The sequence below is a fragment of the Acinonyx jubatus genome, chromosome A2, assembly GCF_027475565.1.
Source record: "Acinonyx jubatus isolate Ajub_Pintada_27869175 chromosome A2, VMU_Ajub_asm_v1.0, whole genome shotgun sequence".
Classification (NCBI taxonomy): Eukaryota; Metazoa; Chordata; class Mammalia; order Carnivora; family Felidae; genus Acinonyx; species Acinonyx jubatus.
Genome location: NC_069383.1, coordinates 35,251,277 through 35,270,045, shown reverse-complemented (window position 1 = coordinate 35,270,045; position 18,769 = coordinate 35,251,277). Strand labels below are relative to the sequence as shown.

General features: G+C 36.9%; 1 long non-coding RNA gene across 1 annotated transcript in view; it reads left to right on the top strand.

The window, feature by feature from the left end:
- The first annotated feature begins 1,042 nt into the window (after nt 1–1,042).
- LOC128314625 (uncharacterized) overlaps nt 1,043–18,769 on the top strand; it is a 42,023-nt gene continuing 24,296 nt past the window's right edge. The window contains exon 1 of the long non-coding RNA XR_008296488.1: nt 1,043–1,216. This is a non-coding gene — a long non-coding RNA (uncharacterized LOC128314625). The remainder of the gene's footprint in view (nt 1,217–18,769) is intronic.

Genomic DNA, 18,769 nt, shown 5'->3' with positions numbered 1-18,769 from the left:
GCTCCTCCATCCTTTTAGACCCCATCTACCTCTCCTTCCTAACCTCCATCTTTTTCACATCCTGGTTCCAATCTTCACAGCCTTAGTTTCCTGTTTAGAATATCTACTAATCTCTGTGTCATATTTTTGTTATACTCCTACTCATCCTTGAAACTCAGTAAAAATGTTGTCAAAAATGCTTCTAATGCAAGTAAGTCATTAACGTGATCTCCCTCTGACTTCCTACTCATGTGTGTGTTACTTAGCAAGCAGTTAATATACACTCATGAGATGAATAAATGGTGTTGATCAGTTCTAGTGCTTCAGAACAGCTTATGGAAAACACTCTTATAGTTAGCTTTTCTGATTTTCCAACCTAATTTTTCTCAAAGTCATAGACAATCACACTACCCTGATAGAATTAAGTGAAGGAACCACTGTCTAATGCCTTCTGTTCCCTTTCCTCTTAGCATGGACCCAGTCAGCAGTCTCTTCTATAATCCAAGGATCGTAGCCACTTGATAAGCTACTTTCTTCTTTTAATAGGTATCACCTGCTGCTGGGTTTGCTAATTTCTTTAAATGCTGTGGTTACATTATATATTAGTAAGTTCCCCATAGCTCCAAATAAATCACCTACTTGTCATCACAAGCCAATTACTTTCAGTGAGAGCTTGAGATTGCCAAATATAAACAAATAATAATAAAGGCACAACAAAAAACTTCAGGACATCAAAATTGAAGCAAAAAAAATCATTTGACAATAATACACGTATAGAACTTACTTTTGACAAGACAGGATTTTAAGCAAAACTATCATGTACCTTTGCTACATTCTCTTTTCTAAATGATACATATTCAACAACATTTTGTGGTTATTACTCCATTATGACCATGCTTGCGAACGTTCTGTAAAATCTTAGATTATCAAAATCTAAATTGAGAGTTGATCTGTACATCATGACACCACTTCAACATTTCCTCTGACCTAATCCAGATAACATTCCGATGTCACGAATCACTTTGGCAGTGTTTTGACTGTTGCCTTTTCTCAATCGCATTTGCAGCCTAAAAGTGCTTTTGTTTGACCAATGCAATCTTTTCAACTTTCACTTGCTAACAATAGCTGATTGCTTTCATCAAAAACTCATGTCACAATAACTATGCACTAAATTCCTAACCTGGTTGATAGTTGCCTATGAAGAGCTATTGGAAGTGAAACAACCCTGCTGTGGAATGTAAGTATTTTAAAAATTCGCTTAAAATAGGTGACAGCATCTCCTGGTTAGCTCTCCTTTCTTTTTCAGAAAGTAAAGTTTCTTATTATAATTCTTGTGAGTGGATTAGCTGTGAGGTAATCTGCATTTCCACCAACACTTAACTACTGATGGACAACTTCTGACTTCACAAATAAGCGTCTTTGTAAACTAAAGGAGCAAAATAAGTGTTTACGCACTTTCGAAGCACACGGAAGGTAATTTCTATTCTTGGCAGTAATATTCATTATTATTCTAGGAACTACGTTTTAATACTTGCTTCTTTGGCCACCAGCCTGGGTGCATTATTCTCTCATTTATACACAAGAAAATTCTGTAGAGAAAAACGTTTTTCCAATTTTCATGCAATCAATAAATAGAAATGTTACAGATTAAATACCGTGTTTTAACTACTGCTCTGTTCATGAACTGTTTTTATATACCTTTTGTTTTCATTTTTTTCTAAACAGTTCTGGCATTCGAAGTTCAATAGTTCTTCTCTGTTCTGAGATGTAGTAAAAATTTTTGCATAAGGAGTAGTGACCTATTCTATGACCAAAAGAGTATTTTAGGAAAAATTGTTTTAGTTAACTTTGGATTTATTGAGTTTGGCATCAAGTATTCTCTCCTATTGCTAGACATTCTCAGGGTATATCCAATTTTTAGTTTGGAAAATCCACCTTCCATAACAATAGCCCTAGCATACTCAGAGAATTCGCTGAACAGAAGTAAACCCATCTCTAGCAGAGATACTTTAGCAGATATCTTGGGATGTGTTTCACGTGGGATATTTGTAATTATAAATTACACTTCGCAGATGTCTATCAACTCAGCTGCTTGGTGACCTTGGCCCCAAAGTTATAGTTTTTCTGAAAATAGTAAAGAGTTTCTGGAGAGGAGAAAGAGCAGAATTCTGGTTCCTGAGAAGTGAGAGAAACCAAGCAAGAACTCTTGTCACAGGACTAGTGCATAAGGAAGGTTAAGAGTGTTTCGCAGCTTTTTGAGATTCCTCATATAAGTGATGTCATAGTGGCAATTATATTGCAATGCATAAATGTAACAAATCAACACATGCAATGCCTTAAACTTATATAATGTCAATTATATCTCAATAAATATTAATTAATTAATTAATTAATTAATTAATTTGAAAAATGTGTAAAAGCAAGGATTTATCTATGTGGGGACAAGGCAGAAATCTGTTTATGAAAGCAGAGCCCAAAGTCACAGTATAATAACACCAGGCTGAGCTTCTGAGTTATATGTTCAAGCTTCTTAAATATTTCTTAATTTGTGACAAGATTGGTTTCAGAGTCTTTGGTTGAACAGTTACCTTGGAGTTAAGTATTCTTAGTTTAAAACAGAATGGAAAGGGTCAGGCAAGTGAGCAGACAGTTGAGAGAAAGCACCTGCTCAGGCAGTCTGAATGTGAGCATCTTCTCATTTTTGTTATTATGGAAAATAGGTGCCTTTGTAGGTTTAGAATCAGTAGCCTCTCTCTCCACTTTCTTTTCGCCTTCCCCAAGCTTCTTAATTTTATACATATTTCTGTCGTTACTATTTAAGGAGCAGGTCAAACGTAGCTCTTGTTAAGTCTTTTTTTAAATAATTTTTTCTCTTTGGACTGTAAGGAAAAGAACAAAGGAAAGTGTTGAAGTTTGTATTTGTGCACGTGTGTGTGTGTGTGTGTGTGCGCGCGCGCACCAGTGTATCAAGGAGAAATGCAATGGATTTGTTATATTTCCTAAACTTGGCTTTTTATTTTAAACAAGGTCCTTTTATTTTTCATAAAGTAAAATTATAAGGTGGATGTTCTGAAATTTCCCTTCATCATAGGCATCATGACGTCATCATACCTAAGTGGTTCTCAATCTTAGCTGTGCACTAGAACTACCTGGAGAGGCTTTAACACCCTAATGCCCAGGCCACACCCCAGACCAATTATAAAATCGAGGTTGAACCCAGGCAATGGTGTTTTCAACACTCTCATATGAGTCTGATGTAAAGCCAAGGCAGAGAACAATGCTTTATAATAATCATCATTATCCTCATTTTCCATCATCATTAGCACATAAGTTTTATTTGATGTTTGATTGGGCAAGGCATAAAGGTAGATGCCACCCAAGGAAAACTTAAAATGGATGCCTGCTTTGTAGCTCCTTGTAATCTAGAATTTTAGCATTCATTTCTTCCTGTATGCAAGAATAAACATTCAGTAAATATTGACTAAAATCTAGATGTGGTGCTAGCTGATGAACATACAGTAACAAACACAGTAGAAATAGCTTCTGACCACACGCAACTTTAAGTCTAGAAGAATGGAAAAACACATAGAGAGGACTATAGGATTTTGCTAGCTAATTTTCAAGACCTGTGAACCGAGATATATATTTAAAAATTTCCTAGGTGTATTCCTGATGGTGACTGAAACCAATCAGCACAACCACCTACAAAACTCTAACGGCTAATACATTAAATAAATTTGTACCTCCTGGTGAAAATCTGGGGAAGGGAAGGCATGGATGTACCTTTACTTGATGCAGCAACAATCATGGGAAAATGACTGATGCAAACCTGAATCTTTTGTTAGCTGACTGTCTATGGCTCTATAGCCTCCAAAATATTATACGTGGTCATTTAGAGATGTTAAAATGATTATTTCAGATGGAAAATACACGAAGTTGATCTATTAAAGATGCACAGAAAATAATTGAATTAGCAAAAATTGTTGAAAGAACTTACAGTGAATGTAGATCTTTTCTTTTTATTATAATGAAATAGTTCTAATTGATTTTTTAAAAAAGTTTTGATTATGTTTCCTGGTCAAATATCATTAGCATATAATAAAGGTATCATGTGGCATACATCTGTGTCAAAATTACTGTGGGCTTTGGGGTTCCCTCACTGGGACTAATACATAGTTGAGCTAATTAGTCTTCTATTGTTCTTTTAACAGCAAGGCCAATGAGATATTCTTATTTAGAATGGCAACATAAGAATTCTTTTTTCTCCAGTGGTCATATTTTACAGGAGGTAGTTTTTGAACATGATATTTTAGAATCAGGTATCTTTTAATATAGTTAATTTGTAGTAATTGTAGGGCTGCATATGTACATGGTAAATTATGAAAACCAGAACATTAACGAACAAATTAGAACAAGTTTCTCATCCGTTTATTGAGCATGATAGTGCTAAAAAAAATCCATAACAGTTTTGATGGTTATGGCTGATGCCCTTTTGACTGCTGCAATTTGAAAGATAACTTTAGTCAGCTGGAAAGCATATGTTAAAAGGGAGTAGCTCAAGTGAAACAAATTCTTCTTGCTTTTGTCTCCAAGTGAACTGCACTGTGAAAGGACACACAAGGCGCACGCATTGCCTGAGAGAATTGCAGTGTGAGTTAAGGTGTCTCTGTCGCAACTGGAAACCTCTTTCTACCACCAGAAATATTAAAAATTGGAGAAACCTATGTCAGTTGTGTTTTTTAACAAGTGAAACAAATCATTTGTTTTGTTTGTTTGTTTTTTAAGTTTTTTTTGTAGGAATATACATTTTTCACGTGAGCTGTCCTGGTAGATTTCCTAAAAGCTGATGCTAGAAGGCAAATATTGCTACATGAGGAAATTTATGATGACTCAGGTGTGCGAAATGAAGTGCAGCTAAAGCATATTTTTATTTTTTAAAGCACATTTTTAAAGCAAAAACCCAAATTTAAGAAACAAATCTATTTATTATTTTTTTCTTATCTATTAAAAGCCTTCATTACAGAACGAGAATGGTTTATTGCTTCACTCCTGCACTGCTTTTCAGTAGAGCTACTCTACCAGTATTTGATGACCCTTTCCCCACCTTTTCCCCTATAGCTTGAAAGATTCTACCCTCTCTTTATATATTTGAGAGTAGAGACAGGTCACTGCTTTCAATTTGTTAAGGTATGTTTTCATGCAATTGAGATATCAAAATATCTGTACATAATGCCAGCTTTCAGTAAAGGTCACATTTTACAGTCAGATCCTGAGAGGAAATGTACAGAATAACTTCTCCACATATTCTCAGTTTTCACAAAGTAGAACATGATATTCTATCACTTAGGTAAAAAAAAAATCTTTGGTAAAAATTGCCTTTCCTTATAATGAAAAATACAGTAGTCCAGGAACATAGGATATATGCATTACTTAATTTGATGAGTATTAAAATATGAAGTACTGGCTCTTTGGGGGGAAAATGCCTTTTGAATATTTTGAATTTTTTGTACGTTTACTTTTTTTAATGTTTATTTTGAGAGAGAGAATGTGCATGCATGTGCAAACGGGGTGGGGGGGACAAAGAGAGAGGGAGAGAATCCGCTCTCTCCGTGCTGTCAGTGCAGAGTCCAACACGAGGCCCCATCTCATGAATTGTGAGAGCATGACCTGAGCTGACATCAAGAGTTGGACCCTCATCAACAGAGCCACCCAGGCACCCTGAACATTTTGAATAGTTAAATGAACAATAATGAAATGAAATGCTTCTCTATGTTTGGGGCAGGTAATGACGCTCTCGTTCTGGTGCTTTACATTTTTAATACTGATTTCCAACCCCTGACAGACAAATTTAGTGTACCTTTCTCAATTACCCTTGGCCATGAGTTCTCTCTACTCTTTTTTCCATCGTTTATACTCTTTTCCTTCCCTTTCCCCCCTACCAACTACATAAACAAAAGCAAGGTTAAAACCAGTTAGGGAAAAGTTTATTTCATATTTTTCTACACGACACAAACTTTTCTAAGCAGCTCAAGTACCTCCACTGTCTTGAATAGAGAAGTGAACTGGTCAAAGTATATATTTGGAGCAGGATGCATGTATCTAGGTTTATATCGCTCCACTGGAATACTGAACAAAGAATCCTGACTTTTTTTTAAATTATAAATACATGTTTCAAATGATTGCAGCTGTAATCATAGTGTCCAACTTAATTTGCAAAATTCACTTTCTATCAGTGCTAGAAAGATCTCTCAGAACCATTTTCCTGTTTTGGTGGATCACTATCACTACCTTTTCTTGCAAGATGACATACAATCCTTAAAGAGAGAAAATTATATACTTACTTTTCTTTTCCAATATTCTTCCAAATGGTAAAAACTTATTACCATTATATATTAAAATATTTTTAATAGAGGACATATTTTAGTTTGGTTTTCTAGTTCTTTAAATTCTAAATCATGATCTGTACAATTTTACATGTTGACATAAAAATTTCTCATTCTTTTTTTTTTCAAAACTACAGCCAGAACCACAAAGTAATTTTAGAGTTTATAACGATACCTCTTATTAGTTTTCTGTATTTTATCAAAATCGGCCAACTCCTTCAAAAGAAAATATAAGCAGAAAATGTGACATGTCAAATACTAAACATTCAGGCAGAGAATGAATCCTTTTTAACTTGGAACAAGGAATTAAACAATGCCAGCTAATAAATTGGAGTTCGCCTTTCATTAGAAATAAATCAGCTTGAATCATTTTATAAATTGACATACTAATAACTATCAGGGATGTGTTAAGGTAAAACTTAAGTTTTGTTTGAAGCATTCAGGCACATCTCAAATTTATTCTCACATCTGGACATCAGCTATTGACGACTTCCTATTCCACTTTCACTAAAAATATTCACCAAAAAAACCTGAGCCCAGTTGAAAAAGCAATAAAAAATAATGAAAGTAAGATCTGATGGGTGCCCTACTGCCAAAGTCTACAAAAGTGTGTGATTAACTATAAGGCACATCATATCACATAAATCGTATTTGTCACCCCAGATTGCCTTAGCCCTCCTTCCTGTACCAGGTTGACTCCATCTGGGACAGCCAAAAAGCTTTGGGGGTGTCAGACCCTCCCTCTTGGCCAGTTCAGTGCAACCAGGGTGATCAGTCTTACGTGCCCAGACTTTTTGGTTAATCCTGCCATTCCTGCCATCATATCTGGCACCTGGAACAGCTGCTAAAGGATCCACATGATTCAACCTGGAAGTGTGGGAGTTACCTCCCTGGAGATCAAACTTTGCCCATTGGGAAGCGAGAGACTAGAAAGAGCATGCAAATAAAGTCCCACCTTCTCCCTGCTTCACATGGACTGCTCTGAGAATGTGTTTCCATATAGCTCTCCTGAGACATTCGACATGCCCAGCAGAGGCATTGCTGTGAAGTAGTGGTCAGTGAAGTGATCCCTGATTTTGCACTGCTTTGAATCTTTAATCACCCCCTTTTCCTTATAATTCCCTCTTGCTGTCCTGGGTTCCTGCAACTCAAATAACCCTTGTCTTGGGCTCTGAATTCAGGGAAATCTGGGATGAAATACACATGAAGCTAGATTAAGAAAAACACATTCAGACACTCCTAATGTGATACTTTGGGCTTCATATTGTGAAGCATTTTTTTCTCAATTGAATAAAATGAATGTCTATATTCAGATTCAAATATTCAGGAACTACATTAACAGGATAGGGGGGCAAGTGTCCTGCTTACATGTGAGTCAACTAGAATTGGTATCTATCTCCTCTGACTGTACATCTTACTGAGGAAGAGAACGAGAGAGAGAGAACAAATCCCTGAAAACACCTGAGCTAATGTGGAAGGAGGTAGGAGGGTGAGAGGTACTGCCAATAGCACCCTGGATTAAAAGTGGAATAATCACCACAAGTGAAACTATCAAGTTGGAAGGGGAAACATGAGTAATTCTGATAGAAGAACATGCAGGCTGGAAACTCTAAGTTTTCACATACACTTTATTGTCCGGATGACAGATATTAGGAAGTAGGCATACTAAAGCATTTCCTCTTAAAAGACAACTAGTAGAAATCTTTTTTGGAAGCTGAGAAATAGACTGGAAGCTGAACGAATAACTTTGTCTTTGAGACGTAAGCTTAGAGAAGGATATTTGTCACAGAGGAAGAAAAAAGGCACGGAACGATTCATATAGTACGTCTGCTAGGAGATTTGGAATTTGAATATAACACACTATTTGGGGAGATACCTTAAAAGAAAAAAAATACCACTATCTGGGGATTGAACTGAGGAACAAGGTAATGAGAATGGTATGTATAAGACTTGGCAGCAAAAGATATCTCTGAAGATTATCTAGTAAGGGGTCCAGATGAAACTTTCAGTAAAAGGCTTGGCATGTGCAACATATTGCAAGGAAGCATGGCATTTATTGAAACAGGAGTTGAAATTCATAAAGAGAAAACTGAGTAATATTAAAAGGCAACAGGATAAGAGGGAAAGACAACAAGATTTAGCGAGAAAGGATTGCCAGGAAATTAAAATACAATTGCAGTCCTGGGCAGAAGTGATACTACAATCTGTGATACAGAATATATATTAACAGGTCTTCTGGTCATCAAAGAGAAAGGAAAACTGCACAAAATAATAAGAAATAAAATGACAGGTATCTAAAATAAACCCTGGGGAGCGCCTGGGTGGCTCAGTCTGTTAGGCGTCCGACTCGGGCTCAGGTCATCATCTCGCGGTCCATGAGTTCGAGCAGCGCGTCGGGCTCTGTGCTGACTGCTCAGAGCCTGGAGCCTGTTTCGGATTCTGTGTCTCCCTCTCTCTCTGACCCTCCCCCGTTCATGCTCTGTCTCTCTGTGTCTCAAAAATAAACAAACGTTAAAAAAAAATTAAAAAAAAAGAAACCCTGGAAAGCCAACGTATAGATAATTTCTCTGTCTGAAGAAAAACTAGAACAAATGAAAATGATGAAACTAGAACAATTGATGATAAAATTAGAGAGCAACCCTCCAAGTTAAAGAGAAACTGTGACACAGATCAAAAGAGGGTTACTGCATTCCAAACCAAGTGAATTCAGAGATACCTATACATGTTCCAGTAAATGCTTTCATCAATAAGAATAAAACAATCACAATTCAAGAGGAAACTAGATTACCTACAAAGAAAACAATTTAGCATTCAACCTGTTCTCTACAACACTAAGTTCCTGGATTTTTAGTAGAAACTTTAGTAGAAAGACAATCATAACCCAAGATTCTTGTAAACAATAAAGTTGTAATTTATTAGCAAAGGCAAGACAATAATATTCTTGAATCTCAAATGCACGAATAGTATAATATGGAAATTACATAAAGAGTCATTCCAATTGATCAAGAGATGAATCAAAATTAAGAGCTTAAGAACTGTGAGGACACTGTGTGCCAATTATTAAGCTTGTCTCTTAGATCCAAACCCAGCTTTCTATAATCGGCTTTGTGGTCCTGCGCTGGGATTCTGCAAACTTCCATTCTCCTTTGCCAGGTGTTTTCCCAATTGATAATACCAATAGGGGCGCTAGAGGGAGATTGGGAGGTGGGAGCGGAGAGAAGGGACTTGCTTCTTCCTGCTTATTTATTGTTCCCACCAGTCAACACCTCTGAGAAACATCTCTTCACCTCAGAAAGGGTGGTTGGCTCCAGTGGCCAACTTCTTTTCACCCCACACCAGCCACAGTGTGCCACAGACTTTCCTCAGAGTTCTGAACCCATCTTTGGTGGGATCCTTCCTCTGAGCAAATGGAGCATTAGCGGCAGCCAGGAGGGTGTTCACTCTACAGGTTTAGATATTTCCAACATCTTTCTTTTGCCCCAACTTAGGGTTGGTTGTTTCATGCTGTCACTAACTCAACTTGTCTCAGTATTCGTGTTTTTTTAAGTCCTCCAGTGCCTGTTAAAGTACTTTTCCTGTGTCCATTCTCTCAGTTAAAATAACCAGTGTAATTTCTAGGTTCCTGCCTGAACTCAGACATATATGGTAGTTGGTATAACATTCAAATGGGATTGGCTTGTTATGAATCAATTGGCCTTGATCTTGAATTCAGTGCTCCTTGCCAGTTTGCACTGATATGCATTTACAGTGTATTGCAATTAATCACATTATCACTTATTACTGATGGTAACAGAATGCTCGCTGAGAAAGTATTTGGTGGGGGGAAACAAATTGCTTCTGAACTTGAGTGCTATGGAAATAATGATGGCTGTAGGATGGAGTTTGAGAGCTCCATTTTCCATATTGGAGATTTTGCAGAAGGAAATGACAATCCCAGAGCTTTCAATTTTCAGTTCTAGCCAAGGTCAGACAACCAGAAAACTTCTGTGATGACCCTAAGAGAAGCTTTATTTCTTATAGTTACAGGATCAACCTTATTGAAAATCAGACTCAAGATCTAATTGGGCATGCTGCATAATGACAATATAAGATGAATTCAGACTTGTTAAGCTTTTTATGCAAAAGTTTGGGCAATGATTCGTAATGAATAAAACCCTGATATTTGGAATGCGGATATCTGATGGTCTCAGAGGAAGCTGAGAATCTTGAACTCCCCAGGGCTCTCTGGGTTTCCCTTATCAGTAGAAGCTATCTGTCTTCCTGTACCTAAAGATACTAGCCTTTTGTTGCTTGAAGACCTAGTAATAAGTTCCTGTGGGGCAGCTGCTTTGCAAGAGAAATCCTAATTTTCTCAAGATCCATTCCATCCCTCTTTGTTGTTTCTAGATATATAACTAGAATCAGATCTTGGTATACTCCAGGGGGATAAATGCAAAGCCTAACCTGGGAGTAAATAGCTTATACTTCAAAAGGATTATAAGATTTTGCATACACACACACACACACACACACACACACACACACACACACACACATATATCATCAGTGGAAACCTTGGGAATACCTTGGGAATATATATGGGAATGGATTTTAAGGATCTTGGATGAAATGGAAGAAGTAATATAATGCTGGATTGGACTGAATTTATTGATATGGGTGCATTTACTGGCAATTCTGAATTTAATGGGTTAGCTTATGCAGCTGAAAATAGCTTTAATAATGCACTTGTTTAGATGACCAAACCTTGGATTCAGTACTGGCCTACATTTAATGAGAATGAGATGAACTTCCTTGGCATAATGTAAATGAAGGAATCTAAATACTTAGGGATATAGGAATGTTGGAGTAAACTTATCATGTATGACTTGACTACCCATCTCTACCACATCCCCTGAGAAGGCACTGAGCATACTCCCTTCACTAAGGAATTGAGGAAGATATTGGTATGGGGGGGAGATGGGACTTAGTATCCTTGAAAGTCTCTGTGATTTCAAAGGGGATGATAGGCTCTCATATTAGAGGTCAGGTGGCAGCACTTAACTACTAGAAAGAAGGGGGAGCAGTCATGAAGTAGAAATGAGAATATTTTAGCCTGAAAGTATATTTGGTAGCAGCTAATTGATTACAGTATCCCTAAGAATGAAATAGATAGGCACTTTACTAAAATACCATTTGATCTAAATCTGTGGAAGAACAAATTCCAGACCAGGTAGTCAAAAATCTGATTTAACTCACCACAGGAAAAGTCATAGCCTTTCATCTGGGTTCCAGAGCCAATTGTGTTTACAGCACCAGAATCCCAAGACCAAAGAGTAGACAGGGTCTCCAGAAACAATGCCATAAGCATATGTCACAAATCTTCCTTTAAGTTTGTCCCAGGAGAGGGTCAAACGACATGCAGCACAGGCAGGGGGAATTGTCACACTGCCAAGGAACTTTGAAGAAAAGTTCCTGTTATCTTATATACCTGGGGAGCTGGGAAAGGGGACAATAGTAAGGAGAAGCGAAAAGCTAATAATAGGAAAATATTGAGTCAGAGTGAAGAAAAGTGCCTTAGCCAGGATGCTCCCCCTCCTCTATCTGGCAGACAGACAGAGCCTTTGCATTTGTCTATGGTTGGGCCTAAAAGATCACACACAAGATTTAGGCCTGGAGCAGAGCTTCTCAGAGACTAATATTGATTCTTACAACAGAGATGAGTCAGACATCTTATTGCAGGTTGATTACATTGTGCTCCTGCCATCTTAGATGGGGAAGAGATCTGTCATCATTAGAATACATACTTGTTTTGAAAATGGACTTTTTTCCTTGCCCACAAAGCTTCTATAAGCAACATTGTACATGGATTTATGAATCCCTTATTCATTACCATGGCACAAGCAACATTACTTCTGGCCAATGAACTCATTTCATAGAAAAATAAATGTGGCAATGACTCACATATATGGAATTCACTAGCATTACCATGAGCCCCATAATCCAAAAGTACCTGGCTAGTATAATGGAATAGTTCCCAAAAATCAAGTTATGGCACTAGTGAGGTGATCATAACGCTCCCAATAAGGGTTAATTGGGAGATCAATCTTATAGTATCCATATATACTTAGAAACAAAGACCAATATCATTGTTTCTCTCTTAGAAACAAAGACCAATATCATTGTTTGTCTCAAAGTCACAGTATGTAAATCTAGGAATCCAGGGATGTCAGTGTAAATAAAGCCTTTCCTTATTTTTTTTAATAATGATATATTTAATGTTTATTTATTATTTTGAGAGAGAGAGAGAGAGAGCATGCGCATTGTACAGGGCAGAGAAAGATGGAGGGAGAGAATCCCTGACATGGGGCTTGATCCCATGAACTGTGAAATCATGACCTGAGCAGAAATCAAGAGCTGGACACTCAAATGACTGAGCCACTCAGGCACCTCATGAAGCCTTTCATTATTACATCTAATAACACACTCATTGAATTTTTCCTTCCTTTTTTCCAATTTTGACCTCTGCTGATTAGAGATCTTAGCTTCAAATGAAGAAATGTTTTTCACCAAGGTGCACAGCAATGGTATTGACTAGAGGTGGGCAATAGTAATGAGCATTAATAGCAATTAAGTGTTAAAATGATTAGATTGTATAACTCTGGGTTTAAAAATAAATGTAATATAGTAATTACTCTTAAATGAAAATCTGTATTATTTGAAAATATGTAATACTTATAATGATCAGAAATTCCAGTAATATCATCAAATCTCTGAGTATTATATATGCATAGGGAGATATTAGGAAGGGAGTAAAATTTTCCTAATTAAAGAAGACTTAAGCATACTTAAAACATTTTTTAATGCTTATTTATTTTTGAGAGAGAGAGAGAGAGAGAGAGAGAGAGAGAGAGAGAGAGAGAGCATAAATAGGGGAGGGGCAGAGAAAGAAGGAGACACAGAATCCAAAACAGGCTCCAGGCTCTGAGCTGTCATCACAGACCCTGATGTGAGGCTTGAACTGACGAACTGTGAGATCATGACCTGAGCGAAAGTGTGACTCTTAACCAACTGAGCCACCCAGGCACCCCAAGCATATTTTTGATGATGTCAATTAAATAAATAAGTTTTAAAATGCTTTTGAGAACTTTGACATCTTTCTAGAAGGATTAAAATCGGATACATTTTCTAGAGCATTGGAGAAAATTAAAAGAAAAACAAAAGAAAAAAAGCCCTCATATAAAATGAGAGAAATAATAAGAAATAAGTAGATTTACAAATTAAAAATATAAAACGTTAACCTAAGTCAACGTATATCACTCTAAATTACAAATAAAATTGGACTGGAGTTATCAAATTGATTTTCAAGATTTAATTTTAAAAATTAAATTCAACTACATGTTGTCTTTAAGACATTCTAGGGGCGCCTGGGTGGTGCAGTCGGTTAAGCGTCCGACTTCAGCCAGGTCACGATCTCGCGGTCCGTGAGTTCGAGCCCCGCGTCAGGCTCTGGGCTGATGGCTCAGAGCCTGGAGCCTGTTTCTGATTCTGTGTCTCCCTCTCTCTCTGCCCCTCCCCCGTTCATGCTCTGTCTCTCTCTGTCCCAAAAATAAATAAAAAACGTTGAAAAAAAATTAAAAAAAAAAAGACATTCTAAAAACACACACACAAAAATCCGAAATAGCGTATTAGTCAAATTATGTCAAGCAAATGTAATTAAAAACAGAGCATATATTGATACTATAGTAAATCCTTGGTTTGAGAGCATAATTCGTTTGGACACATGCTTGTAATCCAAAGCACTTGTATTATCAAAGCGAATTTCAAGAACAACTGGCTCAGTTGTGATCATGTGACATTTGGTGTCATGTCATACTACTCATGCCAATACTACTCATATTGCAAGACATCGTTCGTTTATCAAGTTAAAATTTATTAGAAATGTTTGCTCATGGGGCGCCTGGGTGGCTCAGTCGGTTGAGCATCCAACTTTGGCTCAGGTCATGATCACTGGTTGAGCCCCGAGTCGGGATCTGTGCTGACAGCTCAGACCCTGGAGCCAGCTTTGGATTCTGAGTCTCCCTCTCTCTCTGCCCGTCCCCTGCTCATGCTCTATCAAAAATAAATAAACATTAAATAAAATTTTTTAAATAAAAAAAAAAAAACGTTTGTTCGTCTGAGGGAACACTCGCAGAACAAGGTACTCACAATCCAAAGTTTTACTGTACTTTGAAAGTTTATGTTTATTTTTTTGTTTATTTATTTATAAATTTTTGTTTATTTTAGAGAGAGAGATGGGAGAGGGACAGAGGGAGAGAGAATCTCAAGCAGGCTCACACTCAGTGCAGAGCCTGACACAGGCTCAATCCCACTATTCTGGGATCATGACCTGAGCTGAAATCAGGAGTGCCAGACACTCAACCAACTCTGCCCCTGAAAGTATATGTTAAATGGAACAAAGATTCACTTTAACTTCTTTTTTTTTTTTAATTTTTTTTTTTAACATTTATTTATTTTTGAGACAGAGAGAGACACAGCATGAACGGGGGAGGGGCAGAGAGAGAGGGAGACACAGAATCGGAAGCAAGCTCCAGGCTCTGAGCCATCAGCCCAGAGCCCGATGCGGGGCTCGAACTCGCGGACCGTGAGATCGTGACCTGAGCTGAAGTTGGGCGCTTAACCAACTGAGCCACCCAGGTGCCCCTCACTTTAACTTCTAAAGAGTAAAATTTAAGGGGCATCTGAGTGGCTCAGTAAGTTGAGCTTCCGACTCTTGATTTTGGCTCAGGTCATGATCTCATGGTTCATGAGTTTGAGTCCCTGAGTCAGGCTCTATGCTAACAGTGTGGAGCCTGCTTGAGACTCTCTCTCTCTCTCTCTCTCTCTCTCTCTTTCTCTCTCTCTCTCACTGCGTGTGTGTCTCTCTCTGCCTCTCCTCTCTCAAAAATAAATAAACTTTAAAGAGTAGAATTCAGAATAAAGATATGACTATCACGAACCACTGCATGTCAAAGAAAATCAATAAATATATATAAATATTTATTCATTAAAAGGTATATATCATGTATTCATTTATATAATATGAATATTATAATAATATTAACATAATATAATGTGTTATATATCATCTTTATTCTGGTCACTTTAGCTGCCTGAAACTCAGACCTCAGACTCCTTATCTCACTCAGGAGGACCACTCTGCTCTGCTTGGACTCCAGCTCCCTATGCTGGGAAATTCAGAAATTACCCCTAGGCAGAGAACTGTAACAAACATGTGTTTCACCTTGTGAATTTCTCTTCTTTCTTTCAGAGATTGTACTCTTGTGTCATCTACTATCCAATGCTTAAAAGAGTTGCTTCATGTATTTTGACCAGTTTATTTCTCTCGCTCTTTTTTTTTTACCTTGTTTTTTGTTTTTTCCTGGCAGAACAAGTTTCGTACCAATTCAATTCCTCTGTTCTAGCTGGAGCTGATAATTAGCACAAATAATTTTTCTTTTCTTTTTTTTCTTATTGACATTTTCTTTTTGAACATATATATTTGTAACTATGTGTTTTAAATTATTTCAAAAACTGTTACTCAAGTCAAAAGAAGCAAATGGAAAATCTTACTAAATTTCACAGAAATTAAAGCACACATTTTCTGAGATAACATCGTAGCCTCATTAGGGAGTGTTTTTATTTTTTAGCTTTGAATTTTGCTCAACTTGAATAGAAACTTGAAAGGTGATTAAAGAGAAAAAAAATTGGAAAGGAATAAGGAATATTTCAAATTCCCAGAACAAAATACAATGGTTTTTAATCAGTAGCTAATCTATACTAGTTATTTTTCTAACACCCTGACTTCTAGGATTATAAATTTAAGAATTTGTACATAATGTCAAATATACTCTAAAATACTAACAGGGAAAATGATTTCTGAGTTGATCTACGTGATTTATCGAGCATTTGCAATGTGTCCGGCACCATGCTATATATACTTCATGTGCATTATTTTATTTAATCCTCGTTACTACTACAGAAGTTAGGCCAAATTACACCCATTTGATTCCCATGAGGATGCAAGTGTAGACCAGTTAAGGAAGCTATTAAAACTTCTTTCTTTTGGTATAGTAATCGTGTCCTCATGGACAAATATTAGAATTGATATCTTTAGGAGCACCTGCACATAAAGAGGTGAAGGGGAAAGTTACTTACAATAAGACCTCCAACTCACTTCCAAGGTGGCCCTGTAATTCAATGGATTTCAATATTTCAAATAATACTAACGGAGTCTTCCCTGTTTTTATCCTTGGCATAAGTACAAAAAGGCTAAAATTGATTCTAAGACTTAGCCATTAAAGTGCTGACTACACTCCTTCTTCTATCACTTTAGCTTCAGTATACGTCACAGGTGGCTTCAATCACATTATTTGTTACAAGCTGTGCAGTGTGTGACTCTGCCTTGAGATGAAGAATATGCTTTGGATTCTAAAACCACATTAGAAACAGAACAGAAGCACCGGTCTTCTAAAGTAAATCTGTTGTCCAGACTATCTGGATAAATAGCTCCACATGTGAAAAAGTCAACAAGTATTTGGACCAGGGAGAGTTGAAAAGGAGTTCCAGAGGCAATTGTATAGAGAAGCATGAATGAATAAAAGCATCTCAGTCAGTGGGAAACCTTAAATATCCAGTTCCCAGATGAGGAATTATTAAAATTCTTTCTGACTTTGGCTGACAGAATGAAAAATAGCATCAGAGAAAATAATTTTAAGTATTTTTAGAGGCTACATTAATTGGACACATTCTCATAACTGTACGACATACTGTGAGAGCCAGTCCCATTGTACTGATGCTGAAACTGAGAATTAGAGGTTAGGTGATGTATCTGGGGTCACACACCTTGTAGGAGGTAGAGCTAAGAGCTGGGTCCAGGGGAGTCTGATTTTCAAGCTTACACTTTTAACTTCTGCACAGTACTGCCTTGAAACTCATTAAATATAGAAAATTTTATATTAAAAATATTTCTCTTTAGTCACTTATTCATATATCAACTGAGATAAATTCTAACATTATTGGGTGGCCACTCTGGTTCTAAGGTTTTCAAATTTGGTAAATGTTTTCTTAGGCAATTATTTGCTAAGGCTTTTTTCCCCATTGGTCCCTTGCCCTTATTTCTAGCCTCATTTCTTGCTACACTGTCCTACTTTGAGCCCTCTGAGAGCTTCCTGGAACCTGTTCTCCAAAAAGCATAGAGAGGGATCCTATTTAGTCTTGATTTGTTCCTGTTTTAAAACTGTTTTAGGTTTGAAAACTTTCAATTATGTCATGAATGGGGAAACCTCTCTTAGGACTAGAAAAGAAAAAAAAATACAGTGATTTTAATTTTTTTACCCTTTAAAACAAGAAAGAAAGAATAAAATTATTTTTCAATTAAAGGCTCTATCTTGGCCTAAGGATTTAAGATGTTCAATCTCTAAAGAATTTGGCCTCCCAAGAGTGGGAACGTCAAATTTAAGCTATAGAATTCATTTGAATTAAAGCAAATTAGTAAAATGTATGATTTTACTGGATTTATATCATTTTGTTTCAGCAGAAATTTACTTATATGTAATTGCATGCTTTCTTTACACACAGCCACACAATCATTGTCATTACATTAACTTGATAGGCAACATTTTTGAATCATGAGAGCAGTTGTTTCGATTAAATTAATCCAACCCAATCACTGATTGATTTGGGATACAAGAGTTGTTTCCAATGAGAAAACAAAAAAGTGGGAGGGGGGAAGCGTTATATAGTTAACAAAAGCATCAGTGTTAGTGTTGTTTTTTTAAAAAAGAAAGCTGTATTTGGATATCAGAGAGCATTTGTATCTCTGTCTGTGTAGGTGGTCTTTGATCATATTTTCCTTTTTGCCTCATTCAGCCCTAATCTATGCACCTCTGCTGGTTTTTCCTTCCCTCTGCTTTCAACCATAGTTTCCAAGCTAAACCTGGCAGAGTCAGGTAAAAATAAAGTCATTAGTAATTGGCCTTCCTACTCTCCAAACCATGTGACTAGTAGGGTGGTCATATAATGTATCATCCAATTTGGATATTGTATCTGGGATAAATGATAAATGAAATGGGACTTGGATAATAGGCTAAACCAGGAGTATTCTGGGCAAACCCTACAGTTTTAGCTATGGTTTCGCATTGTACTGGATTTACCATGTGCTGTTAAAAGTCTCTCACTGATCTCTCCAAGATCTGGTTTCTTCAAGCTCAATGACTAGACACTTAGATTGCTTCCAAGTCTTGATTTTTACCCAACTCTACAATGTTGGCTTAATCCATTAGCACTGAGTGTTCGCTTTGACCTTTACTCTTTATATTGGCCATTAGCCTTTATGTTCATGCCAGAAACGTGCCAGGAATTCAGCCTAAGAGCTTGGCACTTTTCCTTAA